The sequence below is a fragment of the Procambarus clarkii genome, chromosome 63 (genome assembly GCF_040958095.1).
Source record: "Procambarus clarkii isolate CNS0578487 chromosome 63, FALCON_Pclarkii_2.0, whole genome shotgun sequence".
Lineage (NCBI taxonomy): Eukaryota > Metazoa > Arthropoda > Malacostraca > Decapoda > Cambaridae > Procambarus > Procambarus clarkii.
The window spans coordinates 24,806,890-24,821,061 of record NC_091212.1 but is presented as its reverse complement, the minus strand read 5'-3'; the positions used below and the strand labels follow the sequence as shown (position 1 = coordinate 24,821,061).

General features: G+C 48.4%; 1 protein-coding gene across 3 annotated transcripts in view; it reads left to right on the top strand.

Moving 5' to 3' along the window:
- The window catches only part of LOC123769464 (N-acetylgalactosaminyltransferase 6), a 182,835-nt gene that overhangs the window by 41,879 nt on the left and 126,784 nt on the right, over positions 1 to 14,172 (top strand). Inside the window, exon 1 of one of the 3 annotated variants that reach the window (XM_069308805.1) lies at positions 3,364 to 3,468. The exons of the other annotated variants lie outside the window; for them this stretch is intronic. The gene's annotated coding sequence lies outside the window, so the exon portion shown is untranslated. Of the gene's footprint in view, positions 1 to 3,363; positions 3,469 to 14,172 lie in introns of those variants that run through there. 3 annotated transcript variants of the gene reach the window in all.

The window sequence follows — 14,172 nt, the reverse complement described above, 5'->3', positions numbered from 1 at the left end:
TATCTTGGGCATAGCATTTTACCAAATCACCTCATTCTTTGGGGCACACGTGAGGAACACAAATGCGAACAAGCCTGAATGGTCCCCAGGACATATGCAACTGAAAACTCACACCCCAGAAGTGACTCGAACCCATACTCCCAGAAGCAACGCAACTGGTATGTACAAGACGCCTTAATCCACTTGACCATCACGACCGGACATAATGAGGTGATAGCCGAGGCTATATGAACCACCCCACTGCCGGCACTCGGATAGTTATCTTGGGCATAGCATTTTACCAATTTTTGCTATGCCCAAGATAACTATCCGAGTGCCGGCGGTGGGGTGGTTCATATAGCCTCGGCTATCACCTCATTATGTCCGGTCGTGATGGTCAAGTGGATTAAGGCGTCTTGTACATACCAGTTGCGTTGCTTCTGGGAGTATGGGTTCGAGTCACTTCTGGGGTGTGAGTTTTCAGTTGCATATGTCCTGGGGACCATTCAGGCTTGTTCGCATTTGTGTTCCTCACGTGTGCCCCAAAGAATGAGGTGATTTGGTAAAATGCTATGCCCAAGATAACTATCCGAGTGCCGGCGGTGGGGTGGTTCATATAGCCTCGGCTATCACCTCATTATGTCCGGTCGTGATGGTCAAGTGGATTAAGGCGTCTTGTACATACCAGTTGCGTTGCTTCTGGGAGTATGGGTTCGAGTCACTTCTGGGGTGTGAGTTTTCAGTTGCATATGTCCTGGGGACCATTCAGGCTTGTTCGCATTTGTGTTCCTCACGTGTGCCCCAAAGAATGAGGTGATTTGGTAAAATGCTATGCCCAAGATAACTATCCGAGTGCCGGCGGTGGGGTGGTTCATATAGCCTCGGCTATCACCTCATTATGTCCGGTCGTGATGGTCAAGTGGATTAAGGCGTCTTGTACATACCAGTTGCGTTGCTTCTGGGAGTATGGGTTCGAGTCACTTCTGGGGTGTGAGTTTTCAGTTGCATATGTCCTGGGGACCATTCAGGCTTGTTCGCATTTGTGTTCCTCACGTGTGCCCCAAAGAATGAGGTGATTTGGTAAAATGCTATGCCCAAGATAACTATCCGAGTGCCGGCGGTGGGGTGGTTCATATAGCCTCGGCTATCACCTCATTATGTCCGGTCGTGATGGTCAAGTGGATTAAGGCGTCTTGTACATACCAGTTGCGTTGCTTCTGGGAGTATGGGTTCGAGTCACTTCTGGGGTGTGAGTTTTCAGTTGCATATGTCCTGGGGACCATTCAGGCTTGTTCGCATTTGTGTTCCTCACGTGTGCCCCAAAGAATGAGGTGATTTGGTAAAATGCTATGCCCAAGATAACTATCCGAGTGCCGGCGGTGGGGTGGTTCATATAGCCTCGGCTATCACCTCATTATGTCCGGTCGTGATGGTCAAGTGGATTAAGGCGTCTTGTACATACCAGTTGCGTTGCTTCTGGGAGTATGGGTTCGAGTCACTTCTGGGGTGTGAGTTTTCAGTTGCATATGTCCTGGGGACCATTCAGGCTTGTTCGCATATATATATATGTCGTACCTAGTAGCCAGAATGTACTTCTCGGCCTACTATGCAAGGCCCGATTTGCCTAATAAGCCAAGTTTTCCTGAATTAATATATTTTCTCTAATTTTTTTCTTATGAAATGATAAAGCTACCCATTTAATTATGTATGAGGTCATTTTTTTTTATTGGAGTTAAAATTAACGTAGATATATGACCGAACCTAACCAACCCTACCTAACCTAACCTAACCTATCTTTATAGGTTAGGTTAGGTAGCCGAAAAAGTTAGGTTAGGTTAGGTTAGGTAGTCGAAAAACAATTAATTCATGAAAACTTGGCTTATTAGGCAAATCGGGCCTTGCGTAGTAGGCTGAGAAGTGCGTTCTGGCTACTAGGTACGACATATATATATATATATATATATATATATATATATATATATATATATATATATATATATATATATATATATATATATATATATATATATATATATATATATATAAACAGCTCCCGGGATGGCAAGTGGAAACGGTTATCATAAAATATTTTCGGATGGGTATGATATGCTGCGCCCCGTGCTTCAAACCTTGACCCCGTTGCCCAGGTGTATTAAATGGTCTCTTAATTCGCTTCCCGGACAGAACGGAGACGTTTGCGCACGTTTCTTTACAACCTATATGTTCACCTAACAGTAAACAGGTACTGAGTTGTAAGCGCCTAACGATCCCAGAGACCCTTTATCTAAAGTTATTTGAACGCCATATTTAAATAACTAGCGGAGTGTGTAAATGAATATTTATATACATTATATGTCTTTCCAAGGTGCTCTATGGATATGAGTATTATATTGTCTAACAAACTAATTACTTAAGTTCTTAAAATCATGCATATCAAATGAGGTCTTTTTTATTCAGAGGGAGATACGTGTTTACCTATTATTTTTTGTAATTATGACAAATCACAGATGGAAATAGGGTGTAAAAATAGGATAAAATGTATATACCCAATTTTGTTTAGAAATTAACCAATTTTATAAAGGAATAAGATGAAAATAGGAACTTGAACTACCTATAGAGTAGATTTAGAGCTTTTATATTAACAATCGTAGGTGTACATAGCAACATGCTATTACCCTATTCTATTTGAGGGGTTACAGAACATAAGTGACCTAATGTCGTCACCTCACAGCAGGGAATGATGTGCCATACATGCGCCATCATTGTACGTCAGCATAACGGTTATACATTTAGGGAAATGTAAAGCTCAAGAATTGGACATCCACCTTACAAGTGGAACTGTTAACTATTCTTATAGCAGTCAAAATTACTGAAAACTGCAGTCGACAGCTTAATTATCTCAGATTCTCCTTCTTTATTATTGCTTCTAAATATCTTGCAATCAAGTTCATTGTAATGTCTTTGCGCTGAAGCCATGCAGACGGTGTTTTTTGGTATGCATTCTTAATAAAAAGTCAGGATCAAATTGTTGTGGATCCCATCACATTGGGCTGCAAGAACATAATAAAGTTGATGCTCTTTTTTTCTTAACAAGCTTGGGGTAGACACGGCAATGTGCTGCTACCCTATTCTATATTCTATGTACCTGTTAACATTTCTTAATTTTGTTAGAAATTACCTATTTGAAATTATCTGTTAGATTAAGGACTTGCCTGAAACGCTATGCGTGTTAGTGGCTTTACAAGAATGTAAAAACATCAATGTTATGTACTCTAATAAACCCAATGTATCTTTTTGTACATAAATCAATAAATCAATATGAAAGATTACACAGTGTAGACCAAAAACTAGATATAAGTTCATCTAATATCCCCCATTTCACAGGATGGTTAGTCATTCATAGAATTAGGAGAGAAAATGAAATGGCGAGGCTGATCTAGCCTCCACCAGCAAAATCTGTGTAGAGCACAAGAATATCTTCTAATAGTCGTGAGTATATGAAGTAGTTACAGAGCTCAAAGTACCTCATCTATTTTGTGTGAAATAATTGATAAGAGGACAATTACAGATATAGTGTTGGAGAGTATGGCCCAGCTCTTGTTCACATAGTTTACAATTGGAATGTTCACCGTTAGGGACATTGATTACCTGCAGCCACCCGCCATAGATATCGATATCCCAATCTAATTCCGGCCATTACAATGTCACACTGTGTAGTGGATATTTTATGCTGCCTGTACATAGAGTTCTCAGCTCTAAACATATCATAGCACTTTATACGCCTGCTTTCTGGCCTTTTGCGTGTCAGTGACGGCTCTTGTACCATCCCTAATTTCCGGAAATACTGCGGCTTTTACAACAGATTGGAATGCCCGTATCCAACTCTTTTCATGTCATTGGATTGGAATGACATGAAAATAGATATTGGAATGCCCGTATTATTTTCTATGTTTGGTGTGAGTTTGTTGGTTGTCATCCATGAGTGGACTTTTTTAATTCGTTAATTATAACATTATTTAGTGTGTGTGGGTTGGGGTCTGAGTAGGTGAAGGTAGTATGGTCAGCAATTAGTATAGGTTTAAGAATGTTAGAGACCTTACGCAGATCATTGATGTATATAAGAAATAGGAGAGGTTCTAGGATGCTGCCCTGAGGCATTCCTACGGTTAATGGTAGAGTGAGGGAGGTTATATCATTGATGGCTACATATTGGTGTCTGTCACTAAGATAGGATCGAATTTAGTTCAGGGCAAGGCTTCGGATTCCACAATGGTGAAGTTTAAGTATTAGTTATGGTATCAGTATTAAAGGTCTTTCTCAGGTCAATGAAGAGTCCAATTGGGAACGCATTTTTGTCAAGGGCTGAGTAAATTATGTCAAGCAGACCAATAATTGCATCGTTGGTACTCTTTTGGGAGCGGAAGCCAAACTGACAGGGACTTGGTATGTTGAAATTTACGAAGTCGGAGTAGAGCTGCATATAAATAATTTTTTCAAATATTTGTAATGCTATAGGTAGACTTGATATTGGTCTGTAATTGTTTATGCCTACTGTATCGCCTCTTTTTGAACTGGCGTTAATCGTGCTTTTTTAAGGATATTAGGGAAAGTATGGCACCCTAGACATTTGTTGAACTGCACCTTGGGTGGTGCAAGGGCATACGGGGCTTGGGTGTAATGAGGGGGCACTCTTGTCTACCATAGATAGTATCACTAATGTTCTCAGCTTTGGTTTTTAGTGAGTGAATGATGCACACAACATCTGTCGGGCTGACTGGTAAAAGGAGAAGAAAGTTTAGATAGCTGCTGGTAAGATATGTAGTAACATGTGTCTGGGTCTGTGGGATTTTTCTGGCAAGGTTACCACCAACTGATGAAAAGAAACCATTAAATTCTGTTGCCGTTTCTAAATCAGTTGCAGGTGTATAACCATCCTTGGAGAGGTTTATCTGCTTGTTATGTGATTGCTGTTTAGATCCTTAGAATGTTAGAAATGGCTTTTCATGTGCTTTTCATGTTTCCTTTTGCTTCTTTGAATCTACTCTCATAATAGGAAAGTTTCGCTCTTCTTATTATACTAGTAAGCAAGTATCTCTTAACTACTTCTTTTGTAACTAGGCCAATCCTAAGTTTTTTTTCATATTCATGTTTCTTGTTGATGGCTTTGAGTATGCAACTTGTGAGCCAGGGATTGTTTAATCTTTTGACAGTTACTTGCTTGGTGAGGAGAGGACAATGAGTGTTGTAGAAGCTTAGAGTTTTGGAAAGGAATATGTTGGCTAATGAATTTATATCCTGTGTATTACTGAGTTCAGATTCCCAGTTAATATTGTGAAGTGCATTTTGCGAGATTGTCTGTTGCTGCTTCACTGTGTAGCCTGAAGGTAAGTTTCTTGGTATCTGGTGGTGTTATGTCTATGTTTGCTGTAAGGAAGGTAGGATAGTGGCCAGTTGTTCTGTCGGTGATTATACCAGCTGCAAGGGAAACTATTATATTAGTCCATAAGTAATCCAAGGTAGTAGCCGATGTTTGAGTGATTCGGGTGAGCTTGGTGGTTGTGGGGCATACAGGGGCATACAGGAGTTCATGCTGTTTAGGAAATAATCGACTTGAGAGCTACTTTATTGACACGGGTCAATGTTGACGTCACCTTGTAGAATGATATGATTTTTGTTGAGCTTGTTGTTTATGATAAGATTGCTTAGGTTATCTGAGAATGCAGTTATATTAGTACAGTATTGGGAAATCTATAGATAGCTCCAATAGTCAAGGAGGATTTAAGGGATTTATTCGAGAATTGAGCAAAGGTATATTCACAGTAGTCGTCTCTATTACTAATGACACTATTGTAAATGAAGGTATTTTGGGAATAGATCACCATTACCGGACTCTCCAGATACTGGTCTTCCAGACTTGCCATCCAGACCCCATCCAGATACTGGTCTTCCAGACTTGCCATCCAGACCCACCTCCGGATGCAGCTTCTTGTTCAGAAGGGATGAGAACGCTTCACATTCCAGCACATCGTGTAGTAGAGCATAAGTTTGTTATCGTGTAAATATTTGTAGTGTACTATTAACTGCGGGGAGTCCACAAGGGCAGTAAGACCGAACATTGTGGCCATACCTCAAATGAGACACTTAAATGGCTCTCAGAGAACTTTCCTGGGTAAAGGATGTCACACAACGTTGATTTTCCAGCAGTCAGTCTTCCTCCTAGTTCCAGGAGGACTTGGGATGGCTGTGTGCAATCACGGGAACACACTGTCTCTAAGGCTCAATTGGCAACGGGGCGACAGGCAGTTCGTGGACCTTAAAGCCTCTCTCTCACTTTGCGTGGCACTCTCCTGCTTCTGTGCTTTCAGATCTTAACAAGGCTTTGAGTTTTTATGGAGTCATTTTTTGTCTTGGGGGATAAGGAGGAGGAGGGGGGGGAGGCAGTAGTTGGGAGTCGAGGAGTCTCTACTATAATGTTTCCAGGCCAGGGTACAGGAGGTACACACAGGACCCCTTCCCCCACACACCATAGGACCCTCTTCCAGCACACAGGACCCTCCCCCACACCATAGGACCCTCCCCCACACCATAGGACCCTCCCTCACACCATAGGACCCTCCCCCACACCATAGGACCCTCTCCCAGCACACAGGACTCTCCCCCACACCATAGGACCCTCTTCCAGCACACAGGACCCACCCCCACACCACAGGACCCTCTCCCAGCACACAGGACTCTCCCCCACACCATAGGATCCCTCCCCTACACCATAGGACCCTCTCCCAGCACACAGGACCCTCCCCTTCACCATAGGACCCTCTCCAAGCACACAGGACCCTCACCCACACCATAGGACCCTCCCCCACACCATAGGACCCTCCCCCACACCATAGGACCCTCTCCCACACCATAGGACCCCTCCCCTACACCATAGGACCCCTCCCTACACCATAGGACCCTCTCCCAGCACACAGGATCCTCCCCTACACCATAGGACCCCTTCCCCACACACCATAGGATCCTCTCCCACACCACAGGACCCTCCCCCACACCATAGGACCCTCTCCCAGCACACAGGACCCTCCCCTACACCATAGGACCCTCTCCCAGCACACAGGACCCTCCCCCACACCATAGGACCTTTTTCCAGCACACAGGACCCCTTCCCCACACCATAGGACCCTCTCCCAGCACACAGGAGCCTCCCCCACACCATAGGACCCTCTCCCAGCACACAGGACCCTCCCCACACCATAGGACCCTCCCCCAGCACACAGGACCCTCCCCCACACCATAGGACCCTCCCCCACACCATAGGACCTTCTCCCAGCACACAGGACCCTCCCCTACACCATAGGACCCTCTCCCAGCACACAGGACCCCTTCCCCACACCATAGGACCCTCTCCCAGCACACAGGGCCCTCCCCCAGCACACAGGACCCTCCCCCACACCATAGGACCCTCTCCCAGCACACAGGACCCTCCCCCACACCACAGGACCCTCTCCCAGCACACAGGACCCTCCCCCACACCATAAGACCCTCTCCCAGCACACAGGACCCTCTCCCAGCACACAGGACCCTTCCCCAGCACACAGGACCCTCCCCCACACCATAGGACCCTCTCCCAGCACACAGGACCCTCCCCCACACCATAGGACCCTCTCCCAGCACACAGGACCCTCCCCCACACCATAGGACCCTCTCCCAGCACACAGGACCCTCCCCCACACCATAGGACCCTCTCCCAGCACACAGGACCCTTCCCCACACCACAGGACCCTCTCCCAGCACACAGGACCCTCTCCCACACCATAGGACCCTCTCCCAGCACACAGGACCCTCCCCTACACCATAGGACCCTCTCCCAGCAGACAGGACCCTCCCCACATCACAGGACCCTCTCCCAGCACACAGGACCCTCTCCCAGCACACAGGACCCTCCCCACACCACAGGACCCTCTCCCAGCACACAGGACCCTCTCCCAGCACACAGGACCCTCTCCCAGCACACAGGACCCTCCCCCACACCATAGGACCCTCTCCCAGCAGACAGGACCCTCCCCACACCACAGGACCCTCTCCCAGCACACAGGACCCTCTCCCAGCACACAGGACCCTCCCCACACCACAGGACCCTCTCCCAGCACACAGGACCCTCTCCCAGCACACAGGACCCTCTCCCAGCACACAGGACCCTCCCCCACACCATAGGACCCTCTCCCAGCAGACAGGACCCTCCCCCACACCATAGGACCCTCTCCCAGCACACAGGACCCTCCCCCACACCACAGGACCCTCTCCCAGCACACAGGACTCTCCCCCACACCATAGGACCCTCCCCCACACCATAGGACCCTCTCCCAGCACACAGGACCCTCCCCCACACCATAGGACCCTCTCCCAGCACACAGGACCCTCTCCCAGCACACAGGACCCTCTCCCAGCACACAGGACCCTCTCCCAGCACACAGGACCCTCTCCCAGCACACAGGACCCTCTCCCAGCACACAGGACCCTCTCCCAGCACACAGGACCCTCCCTCACACCACAGGACCCTCTCCCAGCACACAGGACCCTCTCCCAGCACACAGGACCCTCTCCCAGCACACAGGACCCTCTCCCAGCACACAGGACCCTCCCCCACACCACAGGACCCTCTCCCAGCACACAGGATCCTCTCCCAGCACACAGGACCCTCCCCCACACCACAGGACCCTCTCCCAGCACACAGGACCCTCCCCCACACCATAGGACCCTCTCCCAGCACACAGGACCCTCCCCTACTCCATAGGACCCTCTCCCAGCACACAGGACCCTCTCCCACACCACAGGACCCTCTCCCAGCACACAGAACCCTCTCCCACACCACAGGACCCTCCCCCACACCATAGGACCCTCTTCCAGCACACAGGACCCTCCCCTACACCATAGGACCCTCTCCCAGCACACAGGACCCTCTCCCACACCACAGGACCCTCCCCCACACCATAGGACCCTCTCCCAGCACACAGGACCCTCCCCCACACCATAAGACCCTCTCCCAGCACACAGGACCCTCTCCCAGCACACAGGACCCTCCCCCAGCACACAGGACCCTCCCCCAGCACACAGGACCCTCCCCCACACCATAGGACCCTCTCCCAGCACACAGGACCCTCCCCCACACCATAGGACCCTCTCCCAGCAGACAGGACCCTCCCCACACCACAGGACCCTCTCCCAGCACACAGGACCCTCTCCCAGCACACAGGACACTCCCCACACCACAGGACCCTCTCCCAGCACACAGGACCCTCTCCCAGCACACAGGACCCTCTCCCAGCACACAGGACCCTCCCCCACACCATAGGACCCTCTCCCAGCACACAGGACCCTCCCCCACACCATAGGACCCTCTCCCAGCAGACAGGACCCTCTCCCAGCGCACAGGACCCTCTCCCAGCACACAGGACCCTCCCCCCACACCATAGGACCCTCTCCCAGCACACAGGACCCTCTCCCAGCACACAGGACCCTCTCCCAGCACACAGGACCCTCCCCCACACCATAGGACCCTCTCCCAGCACACAGGACCCTCCCCCACACCATAGGACCCTCTCCCAGCACACAGGACCCTCCCCCACACCATAGGACCCTCTCCCAGCACACAGGACCCTCCCCTACACCATAGGACCCTCTCCCAGCACACAGGACCCTCCCCCACACCATAGGACCCTCTCCCAGCACACAGGACCCTCCCCACACCACAGAACCCTCTCCCAGCACACAGGACCCTCTCCCAGCACACAGGGCCCTCTCCCAGCACACAGGACCCTCCCCCACACCATAGGACCCTCTCCCAGCACACAGGACCCTCTCCCACACCACAGGACCCTCTCCCAGCACACAGGACCCTCTCCCACACCACAGGACCCTCCCCCACACCATAGGACCCTCTTCCAGCACACAGGACCCTCCCCTACACCATAGGACCCTCTCCCAGCACACAGGACCCTTTCCCACACCACAGGACCCTCCCCCACACCATAGGACCCTCTCCCAGCACACAGGACCCTCCCCCACACCACAGGACCCTCTCCCAGCACACAGGACCCTCCCCCACACCACAGGACCCTCCCCCACACCATAGGACCCTCTCCCAGCACACAGGACCCTCCCCCACACCATAGGACCCTCCCAGCACACAGGACCCTCCCCCACACCACAGGACCCTCCCCCACACCATAGGACCCTCTCCCAGCACACAGGACCCTCCCCCACACCATAGGACCCTCTCCCAGCACACAGGACCCTTCCCCACACCATAGGACCCTCTCCCAGCACACAGGACCCTCCCCCACACAATCGGACCCTCCCCACATCATAGGACCCTCCCCCACACCATAGGACCCTCTCCCAGCACACAGGACCCTCCCCCACACCATAGGACCCTCCCCCACATCATAGGACCCTCCCCCACACCATAGGACCCTCCCCCACATCATAGGACCCTCCCCCACACCATAGGACCCTCTCCCAGCACACAGGACCCTCCCCCACACACACCGTAGGACCCTCTCCCAGCACTCAGGACTCTCCCCTACACAATAGGACTCATAGCACACAGGACCCTCCCCTACACCATAGGATCCACTATCAGCACACAGGACCTCTCTTCTAACACAAAGCTTGTACTATAGGTATTCATTGTTAACATTTCCTCTTTTTGCACTCTCAGTCCCCAAAAATATTTTATACGTCTCTATCATGTCCTTCCTCTCCCTCCTCTTGTCCAGCGTCGTCAAGTTTAGCCCTTCCAGTTTCTATACTCCATCCCTTGTAATTCTAGGACACGCCCTGTTGCGAACTTCTGAACCTTTCCGAGTTCCTTTGTGTGTTTCTTTAGATGTGGGCTCCATGATGGTGCAGCATACTCTAAAGCTGGTCTCACCTAGACTGTGTACAGCCATCAAAATGCTTCCATATTTAGGTTCCTGAATGATGTTCTGACTCTTTACTGCTGGCGTAGAGTATGCAGCTGACGTTATCCTGTTTATATGAGCCTCTGGAGTTAGGTTTGGTGTTATGTCCTCTGACAGGTGTCGTCTCTAGTGACTCTCTAGTCGTCGTAGGGAAGCAGTTCCCCTTCATCGTGTACTGGCCTTCTGGTCTTTTGACGCCTGTTTCCCTTTCCATCGTCTTACACTTGCTGGTGTTGAACTCCAGTTGCCATTTCTTGGACCAACTCTGTAGCTTGTGTGTGTATTTACTATTTATATTTACTATTTGCGTCTACAGGATCGAGCTGTTAGCTCTTGAACCTCGCCTTTCTAACCGTCAGCTGTCTAATGTACTGACTCCCGACCTATTTTTCTCTATCATATCTACTACATACCTACATACATTTCTCTCTAACACACACACACACACACACACACACACACACACACACACACACACACACACACACACACACACACACACACACACACACATGTTAGAACACACATGAATAATGATGAACACACATGGATGTTAGAAAGGCTGTTGGTCCAGACGGGATCTCGACATGGGTTCTGAAAGAGTGTGCAGAGGCACTTTGCTTGCCACTCTCCATAGTGTATAGTAGGTCACTGGAGACGGGAGACCTACCAGAAATATGAAAGACGGCGAATGTGGTCCCAATATACAAAATGGGTGACAGACAAGAGGCACTGAACTACAGGCCAGTGTCCTTGACTTCTATACCATGCAAGGTGATGGAGAAGATCGTGAGAAAAACCCTGGTATCATATCTGGAGAGAAGGGACTTCGTGACAAATCGACAACATGGGTTCAGGGAGGGTAAATCTTGCCTGACTGGCTTAATAGAATTCTACGACCAGGTGACAAAAATTAAGCAAGAAAGAGGGTTTTTTTTTTTTTTTTTTTTTTTTTTAATATATGATGTAACTATATAACCTGAGCTTGTAAAAGCACCTTCATCACCTTCAGTGTTTAAGTGCTTAATTGCACACTAGTTTCTTTATCAGCTACCTCACCCTGTCAGAGTAAATGAGACAAATGTATGTGAATGCATGTGTGTGTCTATATATGTATGTATATGTGTGTGTGCGTATGTATATGTATGGGTATAAAGTATATATGGAAGCTGATCAGAATTGCATTTCACCTTTGTGAATGTACATTAATGACACTATGTAAAAGACACATCTAACACTTTATGTAGGACATACGTAAATCTGTGTATCTATGTATTTACGTATGTAGGTTAGCTTAGCATTTTAAAAGCACCGAATCACCTTCTGTGGTTGAGTGTTCAATAAAACCCTTGAACTGTATGTTTAACACATCTCTAACCCTGTCAATGGAGGACAGAAGAAAATGTATATATGCTGGTTAGCATTGTAAATGTGTGGCCACGTCTGTGGTAGAAAATAATAAAAAAAAAAAAAGAGAGAGGGCTGCATTTTTTTGGATTGTCGGAAAGCCTTTGACACAGTACTGCATAAGAGGCTGGTACATAAGCTGGAGAGACAGGCAGGTGTAGCTGGTAAGGTGCTCCAGTGGATAAGGGAGTACCTAAGCAATAGGAAGCAAAGAGTTACGGTGAGGGGTTAGACCTCCGATTGGCGTGAAGTCACCAGTGGAGTCCCACAGGGCTCTGTACTCGGTCATATCTTGTTTCTGATATATGTAAATGGTATAGATTCATTTCTCTCAATGTTTGCGGACGATGCCAAAATTATGAGAAGGATTAAGACAGAAGAGGACTGTTTGACTGTTTGAAGCTTCAAGAAGACCTAGACTAGCTGAAAGAATTGTCGAACAAATGGTTGTTAGAGTTTAACCCAACCAAATGTAATGTAATGAAGATAGGTGTAGGGAGCAGGAGGCCAGATACAAGGTATCATCTGGGAGAGGAAATTCTTCAGGAGTCAGAGAAAGAAAAAGACTTAGGGATTGATATCACGCCAGACCTGTCTCCTGCAGCCCATATCAAGAGGATAACATCAGCGGCATATGCCAGGCTGGCCAACATACGAACGGCATTCAGAAACTTGTGTAAAGAATCATTCAGAACTTTGTATACCACATATGTCAGGCCAATCCTGGAGTATGCAGCCCCAGCATGGAGTCCATATCTAGTCAAGGATAAGACTAAACTGGAAAAGGTTCAAAGATTTGCCACCAGACTAGTACCCGAGCTGAGAGGTATGAGCTACGAGGAAAGACTACGGGAATTAAACCTCACTTCGCTGGAAGACAGAAGAGTTAGGGGGGACATGATCGCCACATTCAAGATTCTGAAGGGAATTGATAGGGTAGATAAAGACAGGCTATTTAACACAAGGGGCACACGCACAAGGGGGCACAGGTGGAAACTGAGTGCCCAAATGAGCCACAGAGATATTAGAAAGAACTTTTTTAGTGTCAGAGTGGTTGACAAATGGAATGCATTAGTAAGTGATGTGGTGGAGGCTGACTCCATACACAGTTTCAAGTGTAGATATGATAGAGCCCAATAGGCTCAGGAATCTGTACACCTGTTGATTGACGGTTGAGAGGCGGGACCAAAGAGCCAGAGCTCAACCCCCGCAAACACAATTAGGTGAATACACACACACACACACACACACACACACACACACACACACACACACACACACACACAGGCAGGCAGGCAGGCAGGCAGGCAGGCAGGCAGGCAGCAACAGGCAGGAGTAAAAGGTAAGGTGCTCCAGTGGATAAGGGAGTAAGCAACAGGAAATAGCGAGCAACTGTGAGGGGGGAGATATCAGAGTGGCGAGATGTCACCAGCAGAGTTCCACAGGGCTCTGTACTTGGACCCATCCTTTTTTTTTTTTTTGAGATATATACAAGAGTTGTTACATTCTTGTACAGCCACTAGTACGCGTAGCGTTTCGGGCAAGTCCTTAATCCTATGATCCCTGGAATACGATCCCCTGCCGCGAAGAATCGTTTTTTCATCCAAGTACACATTTTACTGTTGCGTTAAACAGAGGCTACAGTTAAGGATTTGCGCCCAGTAAATCCTCCCCGGCCAGGATACGAACCCATGACATAGCGCTCGCGGAACGCCAGGCGAGTGTCTTACCACTACACCACGGAGACTGTTTCTAATATATGTAAATGATCTTCCAGAGGGTATAGACTCGTTCCTCTCAATGTTTGCTGATGATGCAAAAATTC